A 27,931-nucleotide genomic window follows, 5' to 3' on the forward strand; every position below is an offset into this window, starting at 1 on the left:
CAGTTGTTTGCCCTTGAACACTTTTCTGGCCTCTTTGATCTTCCTCTGTAAAATGGGAAGAATATAAGAATCTACTTCAGAGGTTTGTTGTAAGGATGAAGAGAAAGGATGAATTGTAACAGCCTGACACCTGGTGAATTTTCAATAAATGATAACTTTACACAGGGACTTCCCTGGTAGTCCAGTGGGTAAGACTCCGAGCTCCCAATGCAGAGGGCCCAGGTTTGATCCCTGGTCGGGAACTAGATCCCACATGCATGCAGCAACTAAGAGTTCGCATGCCGCAACTAAGAAGCCCATGTGCCACAACTAAAAGATCCCGCATGCCACAACAAAGATCCTGCGTGCCACAACTAAGACCCAGCGCAGCCTAAATAAATAAATAAATAAATTTTTTAATTTAAGAAAAAAAAATAAAACAACACAGCAGTCCTTGGAACAAAGGTCTTCACAGATATAAGGAAGACTGGGCCTAGGAAAGGGCAAGGAGCCAGTTTTCTGATATGAGATGTTTGGGATCGGAGGGTGGAGGGGTAGTAGAGAAATTATATGCCCTGCCTGGAGTTAGTCCTAGAACTCTGAATACATCTCTTCAGGCAAACCCAGTTGTGAAGTAAGTCAGAGAAAGACCTACTGACAGACGACCAAATTGTAAGACTAATTTAGAGCAGTGTTTCCCCACATTCCTGGATCATAAGAGTTACCTGGATCACTTGTTTAAAATACAGATCCCCAGCAGAGGTCTGAGATATCAGCTAGGAAGACCCTGAGCTCATCTCCTCCCAGGGACATGCAAAATCTGCACCTACATATAGAGTAATTCCTCCTGAAGACGACCTGAGGGCTGGTTGAACGTCTATTGCACATAGAACCTCACAGTAACCTGTAGAAAAGATGGAGGCACCTTCTCCATGGGAACACCCCCCTCACATGGAAACCTGCAATAAGGAGGGATATTGCTGAGGGGCGCAAGTGCAAGCTTGCCAACCCTGTGACAGAGCAAAAATAACAGCACTTTAAAGGGTACCTAGATGATACTGGAAGGAAATTCATTTACTAACCCTAGAGCTTCTGCTAAACAGGCAGGGAACTGCTGGAGCCCTCTCTGGGGTCAGAGGCGCTGGCAAATGTCATTATTTAAATTCCCCAGGACCCCCTCATGCCTGTTCCAGCTCCAGATGTCCTACTAAGGCAGCCTTGGGTGCAGTGCACCCCAGGACAGCCCCAGGTCTGCACTCACTCCAGCTCCAGATGTCTCCCTAAGCTGGCCTCAGTGCAGTGCTCCCCAGGGAATTCCCTGGGCTGCATCCACTCTAGCTCCAGCTGGTCTGCTAAAGCCACCAGACACAAGCAGTCTATACAGGGGACACTCCTACACAAGGCCACTCCTTCAAGATCGGGAGAGGTAGCTGTTTCACTTAACTCATAGAAACAAAAAAGTCAAACAAAAGGAAGAGATAGAGGAATATGTTCCAAATGGAAGTACAAAATAAAACCCCAGCCAGGGTGGGGGGTGGGCAGGAAGCCCTAATGAAATGGAGGTAAGTAGCTTACCTGTTAAGAGTTAGAAGAAATAGTCATAAAGATGCTCACCAAACTTGGGAGAAGAATGGAGAAACCCAGTAAAAACTTCGACAAAGACATAGAAAATATCTAGGAAAGAACCAATCAGAGCTGAAGAATACAATAACCGAAATTAAAAATACACTGGAGGGAATCAACAGCAGATTAGATGATTCAGAAGAACAGATAAGTAAAATGGAAGATAGAGTAGTTGAAATCACTCAATCAGAACAACAAAAAGAAAAAAAAATTAAATGACGAGAATTTAAAGGACCTCTGTAACAACATCAAGCATACTAAATTCACATTCTAGGGGTCCCAGAAGAAGAGAATGAGAAAGGGACAGAAATTTTATTTGAAGAAATAATGCCTGAAAACTCCCTTAACCTGGGGAAGGAAACAGATATTCAGGTCTAGGAAGCACAGAGAGTCCCAAGCAGGAGTCCCAAACAAAATGGTGTGGATCTCCCAAAGAGATCCACACCAAGACATATTATAATTAAAATGGCAAAAGTTAAAGATAAAGAGAGAATCTTAAAGGAAGCAAGAGAAAAACAACCAATCACATACAAGTCTCAACCCATAAGACTATTAGCTGCTTTTTCAACATAAACTTTACAGTCCAGAAAGGAGTGGCAGGATATATTTAAAGTGCTGAAAGGAAAAAAACTTACAACATAGAATACTCTATCTGGCAAGGTTATCATTCATAAATAAAGGAGAGAAAAAGAATTTCCTTGACAAGCAAAAACTAAAGGAGTTCATCACCACTAAACTGGCCTTATGAGAAAGGATAAAGGGTCTACTTTAAATGTAAAAGAAAAGGTCACAACTAGAAATAAGAAAATAAATGAAAGAAAAAAATCTCACTGGTAAAGGCAAACATATAGTAAAGGGAGTGGATCAGCCAGTTAAAAGCTAGTTTGAAGGTTAAAAGACAAAAGTAGTACAATCAACTATAACTACAATAAGGGATACACAAGATGAAAAGATGTAAAATATGGCATCAAAAACATAAAACGTGATGAGGGGCATTAAAAATGTAGTGCTTTTAGAATGCCTTCAAACTTAAGCTACTATCAGCCTAAAATAGACAGCTATACATACTGGTCAATATATATGAACCTCATGGTAACCACAAAACAAAAACCTACAATGAATACACAAAAAATAAAGAGTAAGGAATCCAACGTAACACTAAAGGAATTCATCAAAAGAAGAAACCAATAGAAGACAGGAACACAGAAGAACTACAAAACAACTAGAAAACAATTAACAAAAGGGCAATAAGGATAAACCTATCAATAATTACTTTAAATGTAAACAGACTAAATGTTCCAATCAAAAGACATAGGGTAGCTGAATAGATTTTTTTTAAAGACCTATGTATATGCTGCCGACAAGAGACTCACCTGAGAGCTCAAGACACACATAAACCAAAAGTGAAGGGATAGAAAAATATATTCCATGCAAATGGAATTAAAAAGAAAGATGGGGAGTGGGTAGCAATACTCATATCAGACAAAATGGACTTTAAAACAAAGATTGTAAAAAGAGACAAAGAAGGGCATTACATAATGGTAAAGAGATCAATCCAACAAGAGAATATAACATTTGTAAACATTTTTGCACCCAACATAGAAGCACCTCAATATATAAAGCAAATATTAACAGAAATAAATGAAGAAATAGACAGCAATACAATAACAGTAGGGGACTTTAATACCCCATTTATCAATGGATAGATCATTCAGACAGAAAATCAATAGGAAAACACTGCCTTAAGAATATACAATGGAGGAAAGACAGTCTCCTCAATAAGTGGTGCTGGGAAAACTGGACAGCTACATGTAAAAGAATGAAATTAGAACATTCTCTAACACCATATACAAAAATAAACTCAAAGTGGATTAAAGACCTAAATATAAGACTGGAAACCATAAAACTCCTAGAGGAAAACATAGGCAGAACACTCTCTGGCATAAATCACAGCAATCTTTTTTTGGATCTGTCTCCTAGAGGAATGGAAATAAAAACAAAAATAAACAAATGGGACCTAATTAAACTTTAAAACTTTTGCATAGCAAAGGAAACCATAAACAAAATGAAAAGACAATCTACAAACTGGGAGAAAGTATTTGCAAACAATGCTACCGACAAGGAATTAATTTCCAAAATATACAAACAGCTCATACAGCTTAATATCAAACAAACAAACACTCCAAACAAAAAATGGGCAGAATACCTAAATAGACATTTCTCCAAAGAAGAAATACAGATGGCAATAGGCACATGTAAAGATGCTCATCATTGCTAATTATTAGAGAAATGCAAATCAAAACTGCAATGAGGTATCACCTCACATCAGTCAGAATGGCCATCATTAAAAAGTTGAAAAATAATAAATGCTGGAGAGGGTGTGGAGAAAAAGGAACCCTCTTCCACTGTTGGTGGGAATGTAAGCTGGTACAGCCACTGTGGAAAACAGTATAGAGCTTCTTTAAAAAACTAAAAGTAGAGTTATCATATGATCCTGAAACCCCATTTGTAGGCATGTATCTGGAGAAAACTCTAATTTGAAAAGATACATGCACCCTAATGTTTATTGCAGCACTAGTTATAATAGCTAAGACTGGAAGCAACCTAAATATCCATTGACAGAGGAATGGATAAAGAAGATGTGGTACATATATACAATGGAATATTACTCAGCCATAAAAAGAATGAAATAATGCCATTTGCAGCAACATGGTTGGACCTAGAGATTACCATACTAAGTGAAGTAAGTCAGAAAAAGACAAATATCATATGATATCAGTTATATGTGGAATCTAAAAAAATGATACAAATGAACTTATTTACAAAACAGAAATAGACTCACAGGATTCCAAAAAAAACTTATGGTTACCAAAGGTGATAGTGGGTGGGGGGGGAGATAAGTTAGGAGTTTGGGATTAACATATACACACTATATATAAAATAGATAAACAACAAGGTCCTACTATATAGCATAGGGAACTATATTCAATACCTTATAATAACCTATAATGGAAAAGAATCTGAAAAAGAATATATATGTATATGTATAACTGAATCTGCTGTACACCTAAAACTAATCTAACATTGTAAATTAATTAGACTTCAATTCTTAAAAATGGTTAAGGAAAGAAAACACTGGCCTTAAATGACACATTAAACCAGATGAACTTAATAGATATACATAGAACATTCCACCCAAAAGCAGCAGAATACACAATCTTTTTAAATGCGCATGGATAGATGACATATTAGGTCACAAAACAAATTTCAATAATTTTAAGAAGATTGAAATCATATCCAGCATCTTTTATGACCATAACAGTATGAAATTATAAATCAATTATAAGAAGAAAACTGGAAAAAACACAAACATGTGGAGACTAAACAACATGCTATTAAACAAACAGTGGGCCACTGAAGAAATCAAAGAGGAAATGAAAAAATACCTGGAGACAAATGAAAGTGGAAACACAACTTTCCAAAATCTATGGGACACAGCAAAAAAACCAGTTCTAAGAAGGAAGTTCACAGTGATAGGGGCCTACCTCAATAAACAGGAAAAATCTCAAATAAACAATCTAAATTCACATTTAAAGAAACTAGAAAAAGAACAAGCAAAGCCCAAAGTTGGTAGAAGGAAGGAAATCATAAAGAACAGGGTAGGAATAAATGAAATAGAGACTAAAATAAAACAATAGAAGATCAGTGAAACTAAGAGTTGGTTCTTTGAAAATTGAAAAATACACAAAATTGACAAACCTTTAGCCAGACTCATCAAGAAAAAGAGAGGGCCCAAATAAATAAAACTGGAAATGAAAGAGGAAAAATTACAACCAATACCACAGAAATACAAAAGATCATAAGCAAATATTATGAACAATTATATGCCAACAAATTAGAAAACCTATAAGAAATGGCTAAATGCATCAGAACATATTATCTTCCAAGACTGAATGATGAAGAAATAGAAAATCTGAATAGACCAATTACTAGTAATGAAATGGAATCAGTAATTTTAAAAATTCCCCCAAAACAAAAGTCTGGGTCCAGATGGCTTCACAGGTGAATTCTACCAAACATTTAAAGAAGAGCTAATATCTATTTTTCTCAAATTAGTCCAAAAAATTGAATAAGAAGGAACACTTCCAAACACACTTTACAAGGCTGACATTACCCTGATACCAAAACCAGACAAAGACACCATACACAAAAATGAAAATTACAGGCCAATATCACTGATGAACATAAATGAAAAAATAATCAACAAAAGATTAGCAAACTGAATTCAATAATACATTAAAAGAATCATACACATGATCAATCATACACATGATCAATTCATTCCAGGGATGTAAGGATGTTTTAAAATCCATAATCAATCAACGTGATACATCACATTAACAAAATGAAGAGTAAAAATCTTATGATTGCCTCAATAGATGCAGAAAAAGCACTTGACAAAATTCAACATGCACTTATGATAAAAACTCTCAACAAAGTGGGTATAGAGGGAACATACCTCAACATAATAAAGGCCATGTATGACAAATCCACAGCTAACATTATGCTCAATGGTGAAAAATTGAAATCATTTCCTCTAAAACCAGGAACAAGACAAGGATGCCTATTCTCACCACTTTTATTCAACATAATATTGGAAGTCCTAGCCACAGCACTTAGGCAAGAAAAGCAAATAAAATTTATCCAAATTGGAAAAGAAGAAGTAAAATTGTTACTATTTATATTTGTAGATGATATGAGACTGTAATATATAGAGAAAGCCCCAAAGATCCCACCAAAAAAAAAAAAAACAATTCAAACTAATAAATGAATTCAGTAAAATTGCAGGATACAAAATTAATACACAGGAATCTCTTGCATTTCTATACACTAATAACAAACTATCAGAAAGAGAAGTAAAGAAAACAATCCCATTTACAACTGCATCAAAAATAATAAAATACCTAAGAATAAATTTAACCAAGAAGGTGAAAGCCCTGTGCTCTGAAAACTATAAGATACTGAGGAAAGAAATTGAAGACAACACAAATAATTGGAAAGATATACTGTGCTCATGGATTAGAAGAATGAATACCATTAAATGTCCATACTACCCAAAGCAATCTATTGATTCAATGCAACCCCTATCAAAATATCCATGGCATTTTTCACAAAACTAGAACAAATAATCCTAAAATTTGTATGGAACCACAGAAGACCCTGATTGCCAAAGCAATATTGAGAAAGAAGAATAAAGTGGATATATCACCCTCCCAGACTTGACACTATACTACAAAGCTATAGTAATCAAGACTGTATGGTACTGGAACAGAATTGACAGCCCAGAAATAAACCAATACTCATATGGTCAATTAATCCATGACAAAAAAGGCAAGAAAATACAATGGGGAAAAGACAATCTCTTCAATAAATGGTGTCAGGAAAACTAGACAGCTACATGCAAAAGAATGAAACTGGACCACTTTCTTATACCAAAATACAAAAATAAACTAAAAATGGATTGAAGACCTGAAACCATAAAACTCCTAGAAGAAAAAGTAGGCAGTAACCTCTTTGACATCCATCTTAGCAATATTTTTTTGGATATGTCTTCTCAGGCAAGGGCAACAAAAGTAAAAATATGGGACTGCATCAAACTAAAAAGATTTTGCACAGTGAAGGAAACTTCCAACAAAACAACAAGGCAGCCTACTGAATGGGAGAAGATATTTGCAAATGATATATCCAATAAGGGGTCAATATCTAAAATATATAAAGATCTCATACAACTCAATATCAAAAAGACAAACAACTCATTTAAAAAATGGGCAGAGCACCTGAATAGACATTTTTTCCAAAGAAGACATACAGATGGCCAACAGCCACATGAAAAGGTGCTCAACATCACTAATCATCAGGGAAATGCAAATTAAAACCACAATAAGAGGGACTTCCCTGGTAGTCCAGTGGTTAAGACTCTGCACTTCCACCGCAGGGGGCATGGGTTCAATCCCTGGTCGGGGAACTAAGATCCCGCAGGCCATGGGGCACAGCCTAAGAAAAATAAAAACACAATGAAAAACCACCTCACACCTGTCAAAATGACTATTATCAATAAGACAAAAAGCAACAAGTGTTGACAAGGATGTAGAGAAACGGGAACCCTCATGTACTGCTGGTGGGAAGGCAAACTGGCGTAGCCACTAAGAAAAACAGTATAGAGGTTCCTCAAAAAACTAAAATTAGAAGTACCAAATGATTCAGCAATTCCACTTTTGAGTATTTATCCAAAGAAAATGAAAACACTGATTCAAAAAGTTACAGGTACCCCTATGTTCATTGCAGCACTATTTACAATAGCCAAGATATGGAAGCAACTGAAATGTCCATTGATAGATGAGTGGATAAAGAAGATGTGGATAAACAATAGAATATTAGCCATAAAAAAGAATAAAATCTTGCCATGTACAGCAACATGGATTGTCCTGGAGGATATCATACTAAGTGAAGTAAGTTAGAGAAAAACAAATACTGTATGACCTCACCTACATGTGGAATCTAAAAAATAAAATAAATGAAAAAACAAAACAGAAACAGACTCATAGATACAGAGAACAAACTGGTGGTTGCCATAGGGATGGGGTTTTGGGGGACAGATGAAATTGGTGAAGGGGATTAAAAGGTACAAAGTTCCCACTATAAAATAAATGTCATGCAGATGTAATGTACACATAGTGAATATTTAGTCAATAACATTGTGGCAACTCTGTATGGTGACAAATGGTAACTAGACTTATTGTGGTGACCATTTCATAATGTATATAAATATTGAATCACTATGTTATATACCTGAAACTAATACAATATTGTTTGTTAATTATAACTCAATTAAAAATTAAAATAAATTAAAAATAAAATAGATTCACAGGTCCCTCCTCCCCAGCAGGCTCTGAACCAGGAGCTCTGGGATAGATCCTGGAAATGCACATTTTCCACGAGCCACTGGGTGATTTTATAATTCGGATGTTTGGGGAATATTGCTTTAAAGTGTTCAAAGTGCTAAAGTGTCCACTGTATAATGGAATCTGCATAATGGGTTATTTATTGTCCCTATTTTACAGGTAAGGTAACTACAGCCCAAGAAGGCACAGCACTATGCTGCAGCCTGGTCACACTCAGGAGAGCTGATTGTTAATTATCCAAGGAATTTGCAATTCAGTTGTTAAACCAAACACAGCTTGAAATCAGCCCGGTGAGTAGTTACACTATGTCCCTTGGTCAGAGAGGAGCTTAGGGGTGCTCAGGTCTGTTTCCTTCAGAACAACACAGTACTTGACTGATGAACACTTCTTGACTGTTCTCTGGTTTTTGGCTCATGGCTCACTTTGAGTATTATCTTTTTCTCTAGGGAATCTGTAAACACTTACAAACAAGCAGGATTTTTTTGTTTTTTTCAGGAGCATGTTTATTGTGTTTGAGATGATACATCAGGTGCTCTCTGAGCTACAAAGGGTAAAAGGAAATCCTCTCGTTACAAACTGACAAAGGTAAAAGGTAAAACATTTTTCACAACAGCATGAACCACATACTCAGAAATAGATCTGGGTTTAATACAAATGACATAATTCCTAGTCATCTACAGCTACTATTATAACTTCATACAGATAATGAATTAGGCTAAAATGCACTATAATATTTGGTAGACTTCAGGACCAGTATCCTTAGTACATCACAAAATACATTTTGATATCCCAAAGAAGCAAGACTTGTAAGTAGGCGTTTTAAACGTAACTAATCTACAGCTAAAAAGTTCTACTCTTGATAGCATTTACCTTTTTGGGGAGTCTCCCAGTCTCCAAAGGATAAAAGCAGAGAGTAGAATCAGTATAACATATACCCAGAAGTCCGTATTGTAAAGGCTATAAAGATTTGCAGCACAGTGACAAGCAAGCAGGATTTTTTTTTTTGAGAGCTGGTTTACTAGCACAGCACCAAGCAAAGGTGATGAATTTGTCTTGCTATTAGTAACTGAGCAGAGTTCAGCTGTGTCCTCACTCCTAGTCTTCCACTTTCTCCTCCTGCAATTAATTTCCTTTATCATCCCAGATCCTGCGGTCCTGGATAGCTTTATTAAGGGCTCAAATTCTACCAAGGACCACGTGCTGTAGAGTTGGTTCAGATTTTCTAGTTAGAGAATCTAATTGTTGGCTTTACACAACAGGTTCATGTCTCCCTCTAATGGATAGGAAAGAATAAGACAAGTCAGATTTCTATTTGTTGTTAGATCAGACTTTGTATGATTTGTCTATGTCATGTGTGATATGTGTAACATGTGTTGGAACAACATATAGTAGCTTATTCAGCTAATGTCTAAAAGCAGCACAAAAGTGTCCTTTTGTTTTCATTCACTCAATACTTATTTATTTAACTATGTGCCAGATGTTAAGGTATAAAGATATGAATAACACCATGCAGTGGCCAAAAAGACTGAGAAAACTCACTATATACTGAGATAGAAAGATTGCCAAGATATATTAAGGGGAAAAATTCAGAGTACAGGATGGTACGAATAATATGCTACCATTTGTTTATAAAGGGAGAAGAAAGAATACACGCACACACACATTCTCTCTCTCACGTGAAACATCTCCCAAAATATATTTTTAAAACTATTAACATTACTTGGTTCCCTCCTAGAAGGGTAACACTGTATCTAGAAAATAAAGGCAAGAAAGAGTTTTCACTGTATTCCTTTCATATATTTAAAATTGTGAACCATGTAAAGATATGTCCTAATCAAAACCAAACAAACATTGAAAATTAGTAAGACAGAAATGAATGAGGCAAGTCCTGTGTTCAGTTACTTGGGAGGAAATTCACATACACATACAACAGAGGAAAGGTCATCAGAGGCCAGGTCAAGGAGGATCTTCTATGCCAAGCTAAAGAGTTTTCACTCTGTTCTGGAGGCAACGAGCCATTCAAAGACTTTAGCAGGAAAGTAACAAGTAGATTCACATTTCATTCTAGTGGCAATGTTGAGGGGAAGATTCAAGGAAGTCTATACTAGAGCAAGGTAGAGTCAGACCCCTTTTGGTAATTTTCCTGCTTCAAAGACCTGTTATCTAGGGTCAGAATGCCTCGGGGTAACAACAGAAGTAGGCTTGGTTGAGCCCAGGTTAAAGATGATTTGTGGAATCTTTAGTCAGATGACTTGGTCTGGAGAGGAGAGTAAATTATCCAATAACTGTAATTTACTTAGAGTGTGCTAGGCACACTAGCAAATACTTCTCAAATGACACCTCATTAGTCCTCACAATAATCCTATGAAATAGGTCCTAATTATTCTGCTAAATTTTACAGATGAGAAGACTGAGACCCAAGTAGGTTAATCAACTTGCCCAAGGTCAGATAGCTAAAAACTGTCAGATGGATTTGAGCCCATCTGTCTGATTCAGAAGTCCATGTTTTCAAGTATCAGCATACACAAGGTCCCCTCTTAGCTGTTCAACAGAATGCCTAGCTCCCTCTCACTGCCAAAACCTGACTTTCAAAATACTCCCCTTCCTTTCAGTCCTAGGCGAAATAGCTGAAAGGGCAGTTGGACTTTCTCCTTCTCATCTCCTTTCCCAACTCTACCCCTGCTCCCCTCATCTCCATCCACCTCCTCTCACCTCCTTCCAATTCCACTATCTCCATCACATCTCCCCTCATTCTCTATCTCAGCTCCACTATACTCTGTGGTTCTTCTTCCCCGTTGCCCTGGAAACACAGGTCCTCTCTGCCTCTTTTCCAAAATCAAACTTGTTCGCAGGAAGAACGAAAATGCTAACAGATAGAGAATAATTGAAATTGAAGATAAAGTTCTAGGAGTGGAATTTTATGCGTCCTCCAGCACTGAGGAGAACTGGATGGGGACTAGGAAGTCAGCCAGTTCCCTTGCAGTTCGATGCATACAGGAAGGTCTTCCCAAGTGCCTCTTTTGCCACTCCAGAGGCTCCTCACCCCCTGTGAGTCTTTCTTGGAAAGAGAAAGCATACAGACTGATCTCCAGGAGATTCTTTCTCCTCCTTGCCCAGTTTTCAACAACAAAAACAAGAGGGAGAAAAGGAAGGAGACTAGCCAAGGTTGGCTCAGATCAGGTGTTTCCACAGCGACCACAGAAGCAGCTTCAAGACCTGAAAAAGTCCCTCCTTCAGGCTGTCCCTAACATCTTCAGGACCTCAGACAAGCATACAAATGAAAGCTCACATGCCACAGTTTAAATTTTTAAACATAAATAAGCTAATAAATTGTTAAATAAAATGTATTTTATTGAATAAATATATTTTGCAAATATACCTTTGGAATAACAAAACTGAAAATTATGTGTAAACGTAAGGTTTGCTAGGACTGAAGGTTGGCAAAATATCAAACATGACTAAATTTAATTATTATCGTGCATGTTTAGGTTCTGTTGACAGGGCAACAATGATTGGATGAATAAAAACACTTGAATTAGTAATAACGTGAAAACATACATAATTCACAATTACTTCCTAAAAGTTGTGATTTTAGTCCTTTTGGGCTACTATAACAAAATACCACAGACTGGGTAGCTTATAAACAACAGAAATTTATTCTCACATCCTGGAGGCTGGAAATCCAAGATCACGGTGCAGCGTGGTCAGGTTTTGGTGACAGCCCTCTTCTGGCCTGCAGACTGCTGACTTCTCACTGTGTCCTCACAAGGTGGAAGAGGGGAGAGAGCTCTCTGGGGTCTTTTTTTATAAGGGTGCTAATCACATTCATGAGGGCTCTACCCTCAAGATAAATCGCCTCCCAAGGGCCCCACTTCCTAATACCATCACCTTGGGCATTAGGTTTCAACATGAATTTGGGGGGGGACACAAACATTGAGACCACAGCAGTTATATTTCTTGCCTTTGTTTCAGAAATCCACCAATTATTTTGCTATAATTGAATTTTTATATAATTTGTGTTTTATTATCTAAAAAATAAAAAATATAGTATAATTATTTTTTAAATTGTAACTTCAAATGGAACAAAATATGGATATATATTTACCCAAAAAAGTAAATTAAAATATTAAAATAGAAAAGTTAAAATTGTTTTTAAATGCTTTCAAAAGAGCTATTTTCTTCTAAATTACTTTTAAAAACTACTTATGAAAATTAACAGGCAAAATACAAGGCAATTTAAAAATATCAAGATTTTAAATTAAAATTATTTTAACTTAATTTAAAATTAATTACATCATATGAAATATTTTATAAAAATAAAACATCATAACTCAATGTCTATCTGGCTGATGCAGTAAAGAAGAATGCATGTTATGTCTAGACCTACCTATATACAAATTTAAAAGTTAATTTGGGGAGAAGCTCAGGATGGCAGAGCAGGAGGATGCTGAGCTCACCTCCCCCCACAAACACATCAAGAGTACATCTACATGTGGAGCAATCCTCACTGAAAACAAACTGGAGACTGGCAGAAAGACTATTATGCAACCAAGGCTGTATAGAAACATCCACACAGAGTCGGGTAGGAAGGGAAGAGAAGAGATCGGGGAGGGATCTGTGCCCCTAGGAGGGGACACAGAAGAGGAGGGGGATTAGATGGGCTTCAAGATTCTCCCTGGGGCATGAGCAATTTGACCACATATTGGGCACTGTAGCCCTGGGATCAGGCACCAGGAAGAGGAGTCTCCTTAGCTGGTTTGAAAAACAGTGGGACTAACAGGAGGGCTGTAAGAAACCTAGATTCAGCTCGTGAGGAATGGACATATGCCTGCTTACTCCCAGTAACAAGGCGGAGGAAGCAGGTTGAAACTGCCCAGGGCTTTGGCCAGTTTCCCATGACCACCCCAGTGCATGTCCCAGCCCATGTTGAGCACCCACCCTGACACCTCTTGTTCCAGTGCAGCTCCCCATTAGGGTGAAGGCTGAAGGCTGCCAGTGCCAAGGAGAGTGCTCATTTGTGGCAGCCAGAGCAGGCTTGGACCTAGTACTGCATGTGAAGGGGGTGAGGGTGGCCATTACTGGCACTCACAGAGGCAGTGGATTGGGAGCTGTCCAGAGAAATCAAAGAGGAAATCAGAAAACACCTCAAGACAAATGAAAATAAAAACGCAGCTTTCCAAAATCTATGGGAGGCAATAAAAACAGTTTTAAGAGAAAAGTTCACAGCGATACAGGCCTACCTCGAGAAACAAGAAAAATCTCAAATAAATAACCTAACCTATCATCTAAAGGAATGAGAAGAAGGAGAACAAACAAGGTCCAAAGTCAGCAGAAGGAAGAAAATAATAAAAATCAAAGAGGAGATAAAATAGAGACAAAAAAATGATAGAAAAGATAAAGGAAATTAAGAGCTGTTTTTTGAAAAGATATACAAAATTGATAAGCCTTTAGCCAGGCTAATTAAGAAAAAAAGAGAGAGAACTCAAACAAAATAAGCAATGAAAGAAGAGAAATTATAACTGATATCACAGAGATACAAAAAATAATAGAATACTATGAAAAACTTGGAAAACCTAGAAGAAATGGATAATTTCCAGGAAATATACAATCTTCCAAACTGAATCAGAAAGAGACAGACAATCTGAACAGACCAATCAATAATTCAAGGGATTACTTGAATTAGTAATTCAATTAATATTAGAATTAAATTAGTTATAGAATTCAATTTTTTAAAAAATGAATTAGTAATAAAAAAACTGCCAGCAAACAAAAGTTCATGACTGGATGGCTTCACAGAGGAATTCTACCAAACATATAAAGAAGAGCTAATACCTATCCTTCTCAAACTATTCCAAAAAATTGAAGAGAAGGAAGCACTCTCAAATTCATTCAATGAGGCCACCACTACCCTGATACCAAAACCAAAGATATGACTAAAAAAGAAAATTACAGCCCAATATCTCTGATGAATATAGATGTAAAAATCCTCAAGAAAATATTAGCAAACTGAATTCAACAACATATAGAAAGAATCATACACCATGATCAAGTGGGATTTATTCCAGGGATGCAAGGATAGTTCAATACCTGCAAATTAATCAATGTGATAGACCACATTATCAAATCACATGATCATCTCAATAGACACAAAAAAGTATTTGACAAAATTCAACATCCATTCATGATAAAAAAAACTCTTATCCAAACTGGTATAGAGAATCCCAAAGATGCTACCAGAAAACTACTAGAGTGAATCAATGAATTTGGTAAAGTAGCAGGATATAAAATTAATGCACAGAAATCTCTTGCATTCCTATACACTAATGATGAAAAATCTGAAAGAGAAATTAAGGAAACACTCCCATTTACCACTGAAACAAAAAGAATAACATACCTAGGAATAAACCTACCTAAGGAGACAAAAAACCTGTATGCAGAAAACTATAAGACACTGATAAAAGAAATTAAAGATGATACAAACAGATGGAGAGATATACCATGTTCTCGGATTGTAAGAATCAACATTGTGAAAATGACTGTACTACCCAAAGCAATCTACAGATTCAGTGCAATCCCTATTAAACTACCAATGGCATTTTTCACAGAACTAGAACAAAAAATTGCATAATTTGTATGGAAACACAAAAGACCCCGAATAGCCAAAGCAATCTTGAGAAAGAAAAATGGGGCTGAAGAAATCAGGCTCCCGGACTTCAGACTATACTACAAAGCTACAGTAATCAAGACAGTATGGTACTGGCACAAAAACAGAAATATAGATCAATGGAACAGGATAGAAAGCCCAGAGATAAACCCACACACATATGGTCACCTTAGTTTTGATAAAGGAGGCAAGTATATACAATGGAAAAAAGACAGCCTCTTCAATAAGTGGTGCTGGGAAAACTGGACAGCTACATATAAAAGAATGAAATTAGAACACTCCCTAACACCATACACAAAAGTAAACTCAAAAATGGATTAAAGAGCTAAATGTAAGGCCAGACACTATAAAACTCTTAGAGGAAAACATAGGCAGAACACTCTATGACATACATCACAGCAAGATCCTTCTTGACCCACCTCCTAGAGAAATGGAAATAAAAACAAAATTAAACAAATGGGACCTAATGAAACTTAAAAGCTTTTGCACAGCAAAGGAAACCATAAACAAGACGAGAAGACAGCCCTTAGAATGGGAGAAAATATTTGCAAACAAAGCAATTATCAAAGGATTAATTGATAATTGATAATTAATTGATAATTGACAAAGGATTAATCTCCAAAATATACAGGCAGCTCACGCAGCTCAATATCAAAAAAACAAACAGCCCAGTCCAAAAATGTGCAGAAGATCTAAATAGACATTTCTCCAAAGAAGATATACAGAATACCAACAAACACATGAAAGAATACTTAACATCACTAATCATTAGAGAAAGGCAAACTACAATGAGGTATCACCTCACACCGGTCAGAATGGCCATCATCAACAAATCTACAAACAATAAATGCTGGAGAGGGTGTGGAGAAAAGGGAACCCTCTTGCACTGTTGGTGGGAATGTAAATTGATACAGCCACTATGGAGAACAGGATGGAGATTCTTTGAAAAACTAAACATAGAACCACCATATGACCCTGCAATCCCACTACTGGGCATATACCCTGAGAAAACCATAATTCAAAAAGAGTCATGTACCACAATGTTCATTGCAGCACTATTTACAATAGCCAAGACATGGAAGCACCCTAAGTGTCCATTGACAGACGAATGGATAAAGAAGATGTGGCACATATATACAATGGAATATTACTCAGCCATAAAATGAAACGAAATGGAGTTATTTGTAGTGAGGTGGATGGACCTAGCGTCTGTCATACAGAGTGAAGTAAGTCAGAAAGAGAAAAACAAATACCGTATGCTAACACATATATATAGAATCTAAAAAAAAAAAATGGTTATGAAGAACCTAGGGGCAGGACAGGAATAAAGACACAGACGTAGAGAATGGACTTGAGGACACGGGGAGGGGGAAGGGTAAGCTGGGATGAAGTGAGAGAGTGGCATGGACATATATACACTACCAAATGTAAAATAGAGAGCTAGTGGGAAGCAGCCACATAGCACAGGGAGATCAGCTCGGTGCTTTGTGTCCACCTAGAGGGGTGGGATAGGGAGGGTGGGCGGGAGACGCAAGAGGGAGGAGATACGGGGATATATGTATATGTATAGCTGATTCACTTCGTTATACAGCAGAAACTAACACACTATTGTAAAGCAATTATACTCCAATAAAGATGTTTTTAAAAATGCAAAAAAAAACCCCAAATTGGTATAGAGGGAACATATCTCAACATAGTAAAGACCATAGATGACAAACCCACAGCTAACATCATACTCAAATATGAAAAGCTGAATGCTTTTCTTCTAAAATCAGGAACATGACAAGGATGCCCACCCTCACCACTTTTATTCAACATAGTATTGGAAGTCTTAGCCACAGCAATCAGACAAGAAAAAGATATAAAAGGCATCCAAATTTGAAGAAAAGAAGTAAAACTGTCACTATTTGCAGATGATGTGATACTATATATGGAAAACCCTAAAATTTCTATCAGAAAGCTATTATAACTGATAAATTAATTCAGTAAAGTTGCAGGTATGAGATTAATATACAGAAATCTGTTGCTTTTCTATACACTAATAATGAACTGAGATAAAGAGAAAGCAAGAAAACAATCCCATTTAAAATCACATCAAAAAATAAAATATCTAGAAATAAACTTAACCAAGGAGGTGAAAGACCTATACTCTGAAAACTATAAAACACTGAGGAAGGAAGTTGAAGGTGATACAAAGAAATGGAAAGATACCCCATGTTCATGGATTGGAAAAATTAGTATTGTTAAAATGTCTGTACTACCCAAAGCAATCTACAGATTTAATGTAATCCCTATCAAAATACCCATGTCATTTTTCATAGAACTAAACAAATAATCCTAAAATTCCTATTTAGAACCATAGAACACTCCAAACAGACAAAGTAACCTTAACTCATTATTGACCAGGGGATTTTTGCAGAAACTAATGCCTGTGGCTGGCGATTTGTTATGTAAATGAATACTGAAATGTCTCCGGTCGATAATGTTCGGGTAACAAAAGACGTATTAATACATCTCTGGTCAATAATGTGTTAAGAAAAAAGAACAAAGCTTGAGGTATTGTAATAGGGAAGAACAAATCTGACTCCATATTGGATCTGTTTCTTTTACTTTAACATTTGTATTCTATTGCTTTTGCTACAAGTTAATCACTAAAGGTATGCTGCCTATAAGCTTAAATTATACAAAATGGTCCATCTCTGGGAACCCTGACTCCCATGTTGTGAGTGTTAAGCTAAAATACCTTTGTTTAGCTCACAGAAAACATCCTGACCAGGTCCACCTGTGAATGGCTACAGGAAGGAAGAAACTAACACATCCCCTCCGGAGTCTGACCGGAACCAGGAAATGTTTGACTTTACCCCTTCCCCTTTTAGTATAAAAGAAGCCTGAATCCTAACTCAAGAAAGATGGTTCTTTGGGACACTAGTCCACCATCTTCTCAGTTTGCGGGCTTTCCAAATAAAGTTGCTATTCCTTGCCCCAACAACTCATCTCTTGATTTATTTGCCTGTCATGTGGTGAGCATATGAGCTTGAACTTGGTAACAGTATCACGTTCCCTGACTTCAGACTATACCACAAGTCTACAGTAATCAAGACAGTATGGCACTGACAGAAAAACAGACATATAGATCAATGGAACAGGATAGAAAGCCCAGAAATAAATCCACACACTTATGGTCAATTAATCTAAGACAAAGGAGGCAAGAATATACAATGGAGAAAAGACAGTCTCTTCAATAAGCAGTGCAGGGAAAACTGGACAGCTACATGTAAAAGAATGAAATTAGAACATCCTCTAACACCATATACAAAAATAAACTCAAAATGGGTTAAAGACCTAAATGTAAGACTGGATACTGTAAAACCCCTAGAGGAAAGCATAGGCAGAACACTCTTTGACATAAATTGAAGAAATATTTTTTTGGATCTGTCTCCTAAAACAAAGGAAATAAAAGCAAAAAAAAAAACAAATGGAACCTAATTAAACTTCAAAGCTTCTGCACAGCAAAGGAAACCAAAAAGACCTACAGAATGGGAGAAAATGTTTGCAAATGATGTGACCTACAAGGCATTAATTTCCAAAATATACAAACAGCTCATACAGCTCAATATCAAAATAAATAAATAAACACCCCAATCAAAAAATGGGCAGAAGATCTAAATAGACATTTTTCCCAAATAGACATACAGATGGCCAACAGGCACATGAAAAGATGCTCAACAGGGACGTCCCTGGTGGTGCAGTGGCTAACAATCTGCCTGCCAATGCAGGGGACACGGGTTCAAGCCCTGGTCCAGGAAGATTCCACATGTTACAGAGCAACTAAGCCCGTGAGCCACAACTACTGAGCCCGTGTGCCACAACTACTGAAGCCTGTGCACCTAGAGCCCATGCTCTGCAACAAGAGAAGCCACCGTAATGAGAAGCCCACACACCACCACGAAGAGTAGCCCCCTCTCGCTGCAACTAGAGAAAGCAGCCCACGTGCAGCAATGAACACCCAACACAGCCCCAAATAAATAAATTTATTTTTTAAAAAAAGATGCTCAACATCGCTAATTATTAGAGAAATGAAAATCAAAACTACAATGAGGTATTACCTCATCTTGGTCAGAATGGCCATCATCAAAAAGTCTACAAATAATAAATGCTGGAGAAGGTGTGGACAAAAAGGAACCTTCCTACACTGTTGATGGGAATGTAAATTGGTGCAGCCACTATGGAGAACAATATGGAATTTCCTTAAAAAGCTAAAAATAGAGTTACCATATGATCCTGCATCCCCACTCCTGGGCATATATCCGGAGAAAACTCTAATTCAGAAAGATACATGCACCACAATGTTCTTAGCAGCACTAGTTACAATAGCCATTTATCCTCGTTCTCCAACCTGATCACCCATACACTGTAAAAGCGCTTAATGATGCCCACTCAAGCAGGCTGGCCCAGAGCTTGGGCTCTTTAACCATCAACCTGTGTGACTTCTCCCATCACAGTTACCTCTCCTCTGCACCATCACGTGTAATCCGGAAACAACTGCAACCACATCCTTAAAGGCCTGCTTTCTATAGTCCTTTGGCATGAACTTTTTTCTTTTGGGTGAAAGTCCTGAGGATTTTTTTAAAGCTATAATACAACTTTGACTTTATCTCTTTTTGTCCTTAATAACCAGTATATCATGCTAAATAAAATGGAATCAGCAAAACTAGGAGTACAAGTTTTATTAAAAAGAGACTTCTGCTCAGTTCTTTACTACCTCTTACTAGCTTTTTACATTGGGCAAGTAGTTTAAACTTCCTGAGCTTCAGTTTCCTTATTTGTGGGGGGGAAAAAATGGTGGAAATAATACCTAAGCATTTTGTGAGAATTTAAAGCATCTGGCACAGTGCTCAATGTACAGGATTCTGTAAATAGTAACTATTATTGCCAAGTTCTTTCTTTCCCCACAGTGGTGTAAAAGTGGAATTATTTAGCATGCCTAGACTCCCTAAAGAACACAAGGAGAGATCCCATGACTGATATCCATTACTGCTTTAAAAAGTATGTTTTCTAAGTGGACGATGTTACATAAGCCAAGGGTGGTATAACATTATCTTCACAGGACCTTTTCGGTTTCAAGTAATAGAGAATCTTGACTGAATGACTAAACAGAGGGGCATGTAACATCACTTAACAAACCTAGGTGTAGGGCAGCTCTAACTTTCATTCTAAATCAGAAACTCAACATCGTCATTGGGTCTGTTCTTTCCATCTGCTCTGCCATCCTTGGTGCGCCCCACTTTGTCCTCAGGTCAGCCCATCCACAATTCTAGACAGCAGCAGCAGCTCAAGGGTCACATTAAGGCATGGCATTCAGTAGAAAAAAGGATTATCTCCTCCCTCTGTCTTTTTTTGAGAGCAAGGAGAAGTTGAGTTTCTCTAGCATATTTCTCATGATTCCTTGACCAAACTGGTTCATACTCACACCTCTAAACCAATCACTGGCTAAGGGAAAGGGCCATTTTGACTAGCTTATACCTGCTAGGATTCATCTCTTCTCTGAGCACAGGACTGCAAAGAAAGGGTGGAACCCTAACATATATGGGGCTCTAGAAGCAAACAAAAAGGAAATGGCTATTGGGTATGGAACCAAAAGTATCTGCTACACTTGGAATACCAATTCCTTGAGATCTAGTCAGGGCTGCTTAGAATCCCTGCATTCGAATGCAGCATAATAAAGGTTGGAGTAACCTCAGTAAGTTTGTGTCCAGCCAAGAGCTGTTAAGGAAAACCCCAAAACAATAATAATAAAAAGACAGTAAGATGTTACAAGATGAAAATTAGCAGCATGTATATTGCAATAGTATTTAACGTATAATTATTTCATATACAATTATAAACACCTGGTTCTAAAGGCAAACTCATATGAGTACACCTTGCCTTTTTCAAGAGATTCTGGGGAACTTTTACACACAGCACTTCCCTTTGTGTTAGCAGGGCTAAACAAAGCAGTATTACATCTTTCCATCCTGCCTCTGTCCTTTAAAAGTCCGTATCAGATACAACAAAAATGGCATATTGATTTCAAAATCTCATTTACAGTGCATTCAAAATACTTAATTCAATCTGTCTGACCTACTCCTACGTCCATGTTCCTGGTCATTCTCTGTCAATTACCTAGTACACCCTTCTCTGCAAAATGAAGCTTTTTTTTTTCTTTTGGTATTAGATTTTTGCTCACAGTTCTCCAAAATCATTTCAACCTGCAGCTATGCTTAGGAGACTGGAGGCTGCTAAAATTACAGAGAAAGGACATTGACTTTAAAATAATTATGGAGCACTACTGGCTTAGAGGGTGTTATGGGATACTAAAGAAAATTATATTAAAAGGCATTAAGAGGAGAACTTATTTCATAAAACTCTAACTTAAATTCATATTTGGGCCTCTTGACATTCCCAACTAGTAGAACACTTTTGCTTATGTTTTTAAAGCCTACATTTTTTCCTAGCCTCTATATTCTCTACTAACCATGGCACAATGATACAATTAGTGATGATTAACGTTGGAGGCTTCGAGAGGTCTCACACCTGTGCCGTGAAACATATATACCAATTCGAGGTGTATGACAATGCATTGTTTATGAAAACACTGCTATAAAAGCTATGTGAACACAGAGGGGGAAATTATTAGGAAAAAATAGAACATGGACTTTTTCATAGGCAGAATAGCCACATTTATTCCATAGAAGAAGTGTGTGTGTGATATGGTTACTCCCTCTGACTAAATTGAAAGGATTTTAAAATACAAACTAACAATCTCAGACCATTTATTTCAGGTTACCGAACCAATCAATGTAACTACGAGAAATAGGTATGACATTCTTGTCAGGAAACGCTGAAGACATAAATTTAATTATTAAAGTTGTTATTTGAATGCACATTTACACTCAATTGCTTGCAGTGTTTCTCTTCTACTTATTCATTTGTCTGTGAAATCAAATACATGGTTGAGACATCTGTAATTATCCAAAAGCAGATCTGTCTGTAAACTGCCTTTGAAGAATTAAATGACCATATTTTATTTGTCAAATAAACTTTTATGTACAAATATCTACTCACAAATGAAATTAGGGCAAATCTTTTGCTATTATAGAAATAGTCTGCTCTAAGTCAATACTTAAAACATTTCCACATGTTCAAAAGTCATATTCACCAAGCACCTCAGGCCACTGAATTTAATTAAGATTTGCCAAATGGACAACAATGATTTCATAGTAATAGTGATACTTTATCTTGTCAAAAATGATTTGGCCACAATACCTTAGCAATACATAAACCACATAGTAATATCAAAAACTTAAGATGGAGACTTGCACTCTGGGAACATAGGGTAGATATACTTTTCCCTATTCTTCCTGCTACTTAAGTACAACTAAAACTCCGGACATTGTACATAAAGCAAACATAAGAAGACTCGGAAAGGTGGAGAGAAGAAAACAGACCAGCTAGGGACCTTGGGCCCTGAGGAACAACATGGTTAGTTGCCTAGGTTTTCTTTTATATTTCATGTATCCCAGAATTGGAACAAAAGAAGTCAGCTGCCCAGAAATGCCCACATCTAAAAAATAAAAAAGGAATATTATTCTCTTAGTTCACTTGGGTTGCTATAAGAAAATACCACAGTCTGGGGAGCAACATAATTTTATTTCTCACAGTTCTGGAGACTAGGAAGTCCAAGCTGTGTCCTTACACAGTGGAAGGAGATGAGGTATCTTGCTGGAGTCTCTTTTATAGGGGCACTGATCCAATTCATGAGGGCTCTTCCCTCATAAGCCAATCACCTTCCAAAGGCCCCGTCACATTGGGCATCAGGGCTTCAACATATGACTTTGTGGGGAATGCAAACATTCATACCATAAACAATTACAAACAACTCCACACATATACACCTGAAAACTTAGATTAAATGAACCAATTCTTTGAAAACAGAAACCACCACAACTCATCTAATATTAAATATATAATATTAATTGCCCTATAAATATTAAGGAAATTGAATTTATAATTTAAACCCTCCTCCCTCCAAAAACCTCCAGGTCCAGATGACTTAACTGGAGAATTCTGCCAAACATTTAAAGAGAGTTAACATCAATTCTACATAATACCTTCCAAAAAATAAAAAAAAATTACTTCCCAATTCATTTTTAAAGTATTTTTCAATCTTTTTAAAAAATTTTGAGATGAAATTTTCATATGCCATTGTTTTAGGTATAAAACACAATGATTTATTTGACCTAATTCATTTTATGAAGCTAGTATTACCCTGATACCAAAACAAGACACAGACAATACAAAAAAAGAAAACTACAGATCAATATGCAGCATGAATAAACACAAAAATTCTTAGCAAAATATTAGCAAATCAAATTTAGCAATATATAAAGAATTATATACCATGACCAAGTGGGATTAATTCCAAGGATGAGAGACTGGTTCAACATTCAAATATCAGTGTAACCTACCATATTAACAGGCTAGAAAAGAAAAATCATGTGATCATATCAATAGACACACACAGAAAACATATTTGACAAAATTCAACACTCACTCATGATAAAAACTCAGAAAAATAGAAATACGAGGGAACTTCCTCAACTTGATAAAAAATTATCTACCAAAATATAAATCTAATATTATATTTAATGGTGAAAAACTGAATTCTTTCCCTCTAAGATTGGGAAGAGGATGTCTGTGCTCATCATTCTTATTCAACACATCTAGCTGTAAGATCTAGCCAGTGCTGGAAGATGTAGCCAGTGCAATAAGTCAAGAAAATGAAATAAAATGAATACAGATTGGAAAGAAAGAAATAAAACTGTTTTTGTTGATAGGTGATATAATTGTCTATATGAGAATCTCAATGAATCAACAACAACAACAAAAAACCTCCTGGAATTAATAAGCAGTTATAGCAAGGTCTCAGGATAGATGGTTAACATTACAAAAATCAATTGCTTTGACCCAGCTCCTAGAGAAATGGAAATAAAAACACAAATAAACAAATGGGACCTAATGAAACTTAAAAGCTTTTGCACAGCAAAGGAAACCATAAACAAGACCAAAAGACAACCCTCAGAATGGGAGAAAATATTTGCAAATGAAGCAACTGACAAAGGATTAATCTCCAAGATTTACAAGCAGCTCATGCAGCTCAATAACAAAAAAACAAACAACCCAATCCAAAAATGGGCAGAGGACCTAAATAGACATTTCTCCAAAGAAGATATACAGATTGCCAACAAACACATGAAAGAATGCTCAACATCATTAATCATTAGAGAAATGCAAATCAAAACTACAATGAGATATCACCTCACAGTGGTCAGAATGGCCATCATCAAAAAATCTAGAAACAATAAATGCTGGAGAGGGTGTGGAGAAAAGGGAACACTCTTGCACTGTTGGTGGGAATGTAAATTGATACAGCCACTATGGAGAACAGGATGGAGGTTCCTTAAAAAACTAAAAATAGAACTACCATACGACCCAGCAATCCCACTACTGGGCATATACCCTGAGAAAACCATAATTCAAAAAGAGTCATGTACCAAAATGTTCATTGCAGCTCTATTTACAATAGCCAGGACATGGAAGCAACCTAAATGTCCGTCATCGGATGAATGGATAAAGAAGATGTGGCACATATATACAATGGAATATTACTCAGCCATAAAATGAAACGAAATGGAGTTATTTGTAGTGAGATGGATGGAGTTAGAGTCTGTCATACAGAGGAAGGTAAGTCAGAAAGAGAAAAACAAATACAGTATGCTAACACATATATATGGAATCTAAGGGGAAAAAAAAAAGGTCATGAAGAACCTAGTGGCAAGACAGGAATAAAGACACAGACCTACTAGAGAATGGACTTGAGGATATGGGGAGGGGGAAGGGTAAGATGTGACAAAGTGAGAGAGTGGCATGGACATATATACACTACCAAACGTAAAATAGCTAGCTAGTGGGAAGCAACCACATAGCACAGGGAGATCAGCTCTGTGCTTTATGACCACCTAGAGGGGTGGGATAGGGAGGGTGGGAGGGAGGGAGATGCAAGAGGGAAAAGATATGGGAACATATGTATATGTATAACTGATTCACTTTGTTATAAAGCAGAAACTAACACACCATTGTAAAGCAATTATACTCTAATAAAGATGTTAAAAAATAAAAAATAAATAAATAAATTGCTTTCCTATATGCCAGTAATAAACAGCCAGAAATCAAAATTAAAAGTTCAATACCATTTAAATTAGCACTAATCAAGGTAAAATACTTAGGTATGAATCTATCAAAATATGTACAAGATCATTCTGAGGAAAACTAAAATCTTTGTATGAAAAGAAATCAAAGATCTAAATAAATGGAGAGATATTCAGTGTTCATGTATAGGAAGACTCATTCAATATTATTAAATGTCAGTTTTTTCCAACTTAATCTGTAGATTCAACACAATCCCAATCAAAATCCCAGCAAGTTACTTTTGTGGGATCAGCAAACTGATTCTGAAGTTTATATCAAAAGGCAAAAGACCCAGCACAATACTGAAGGAGAAGAAAAAAGTTGGAGGACTGATACTAACCAACCTCAAGACTTACTATAAAGCTACAGTAAACAAGACAGTGTGGTAGGGGTGAAAAAAATGGACACACTAGAGAGCCCAGAACAGACCCATGCAAATATAGTCAATTCATCTGTGACAAAAGAACAATGGCAATTCAATGGAGAAATGATAGTCTTTTCAACAAACAGTGCTGGAGCAACTGGATATCCACGTGCAAAAATAAGTAGATAAATCTAGACACAGACCTTACACTTTTCACAAAAATTAAATCAAAATGGGTCACAGATCTAAACATAAAACACTAACTCTAAAACTCCTAGAAGATAATATGGGAGAAAATCCAGGTTATCTTAGGCTTGGAGATTTTTTAGATACAACACCAAAAGTATAATTCATGAAAGAAAAAATTGATAAGTTGGGGACTTCCCAGGTGGTCCAGTGGTTGAGACTCCGTGCTTCTAATGCGTGGGGGCGTGGGTTCAATCCCTGGTCAGGGAAGTAGGATCCCACGTGCCATGCAGTGCAGCCAAAAGATTAAAAAACATTTTTTTTGATAAGTTGGACTTCATTAAAATTAGAAACTTCTGCTCTATGTAAAACACCAAGAGTGAACCATAATGTAAACTATGTACTGTGGATGATTATGATGTGTCAATGTAGATCCATCAATTGTAATAAATGTACCAATCTGATAGGGCATGTTGATAATGGAAGAAGCTATGCATGTGTGGGGCAGGTGATACGTAGGAAATCTCTTTATCTTCCTCTCAGTTTTGCTGTGAACCTTAAACTCTTCTAAAAAATAAAGTATTAATTAAACAAACTTCTGCTCTGTGAGAGACACTGGTGAGAAAATGAAAAGATAAGCCACAAATTGGGAGATAATCTTTGCAAAATACATATCTCATAGAAGATTGGTATCCAAAATATACAAAGAAATCTTAAAACTCAACAATAAGAAAACAAACAACCCAATTTAAAAATGGGCAAAGGTTCTGAACAGAACCTCACCAAAGAAGATATACAGATGGCAAAGCAGCATATGCGAATATGCTAAACATCATATAGCCTTAGGGGATTGCAATTAAAATAATGAAATACCACTACACAACTATTAGAATGACTGAAATCTGAAACACTGAGAACACCAAATGCTGGTGAGGATGTGGAAGCAGCCCTATGGAGAGGTCTAGAGGCAGCCCAGTCAGGCATCCAGATGATCGCCTCCCCAGCCAACTTATTAACTGCAACCTCACAAGAAATCCTCAGCCAGAACCATCCAGCGCAACTAAGCTACTCCTGAATTCCCAACCTTAGAAACTGCATGAGATCATAAATGTTTCTTGTTCTAAGCTGCTGAGTTTTAGGGTCATCGGTTATGTACTAATAGATAATATAGACAGCAAATTAGTGAGTGAACGTGAAATGACACTGCATAGCAATTGTCAAAACAGTATAACATAGGTTTGGGTAAGACATGTAGTTTTCTAAGGAGGTAGTGAAACAGTATCACGATCTCCCAAAAACAAATGATAGCACATCCTACTTCCTATCCTGTTTGAGCAATGACCTTGTCTTTACAGATGCAAGGAAAGAAAAAGTAGAAAAACAATGATCTACATGGTCATTATTAAAAGATATCATCAAAGACCCCCCACCCAATACCCACCATATCTAGGTACCACAGTGCCTGAAATTCCACTATTAGAGAGTCATTCTTTTGAGTTCCTTTTCCTAGAGTCTTCCTATAAGTACATTAACAATTATACATAAATGCTCTCACAACAAATACCAAATATGTACACAATGAAAAAGTACAAGATATGAAAAAGGGAAGGCTTTTTGGTAAAGATAGAAGCATCACTTTAAGGATTTATAACTGTTTTTCTTCCCTTTTTTCAATCATAGGTGAAATATAAAGTTTTATCAGTTTTCTACAATAAACAAAATTAAAGTTATTAATATTACAATAATATATGGTCATTTTCTTTGCCCAAATTAACATCTATCATTCAGGAAAGTCTTTTTTTAATCTAAGGTAAATCTTTCTTGAAAAAAACTCATGGAAAGCAATTTTTCCATTCAGATATATCA

General features: G+C 36.6%; 1 protein-coding gene across 11 annotated transcripts in view; it reads right to left on the reverse strand.

Annotated features, from left to right (window-relative positions):
• ESR2 (estrogen receptor 2) overlaps positions 1 to 27,931 on the reverse strand; it is a 112,886-nt gene that overhangs the window by 75,123 nt on the left and 9,832 nt on the right. For all 11 annotated transcript variants that reach the window (XR_009500934.1, XR_009500935.1, XM_059914397.1 and 8 more), the window contains exon 4: positions 1 to 45. The gene's annotated coding sequence lies outside the window, so the exon portion shown is untranslated. The remainder of the gene's footprint in view (positions 46 to 27,931) is intronic.

This window comes from Balaenoptera ricei, chromosome 2, assembly GCF_028023285.1.
Source record: "Balaenoptera ricei isolate mBalRic1 chromosome 2, mBalRic1.hap2, whole genome shotgun sequence".
In the NCBI taxonomy this organism is placed as follows: Eukaryota; Metazoa; Chordata; class Mammalia; order Artiodactyla; family Balaenopteridae; genus Balaenoptera; species Balaenoptera ricei.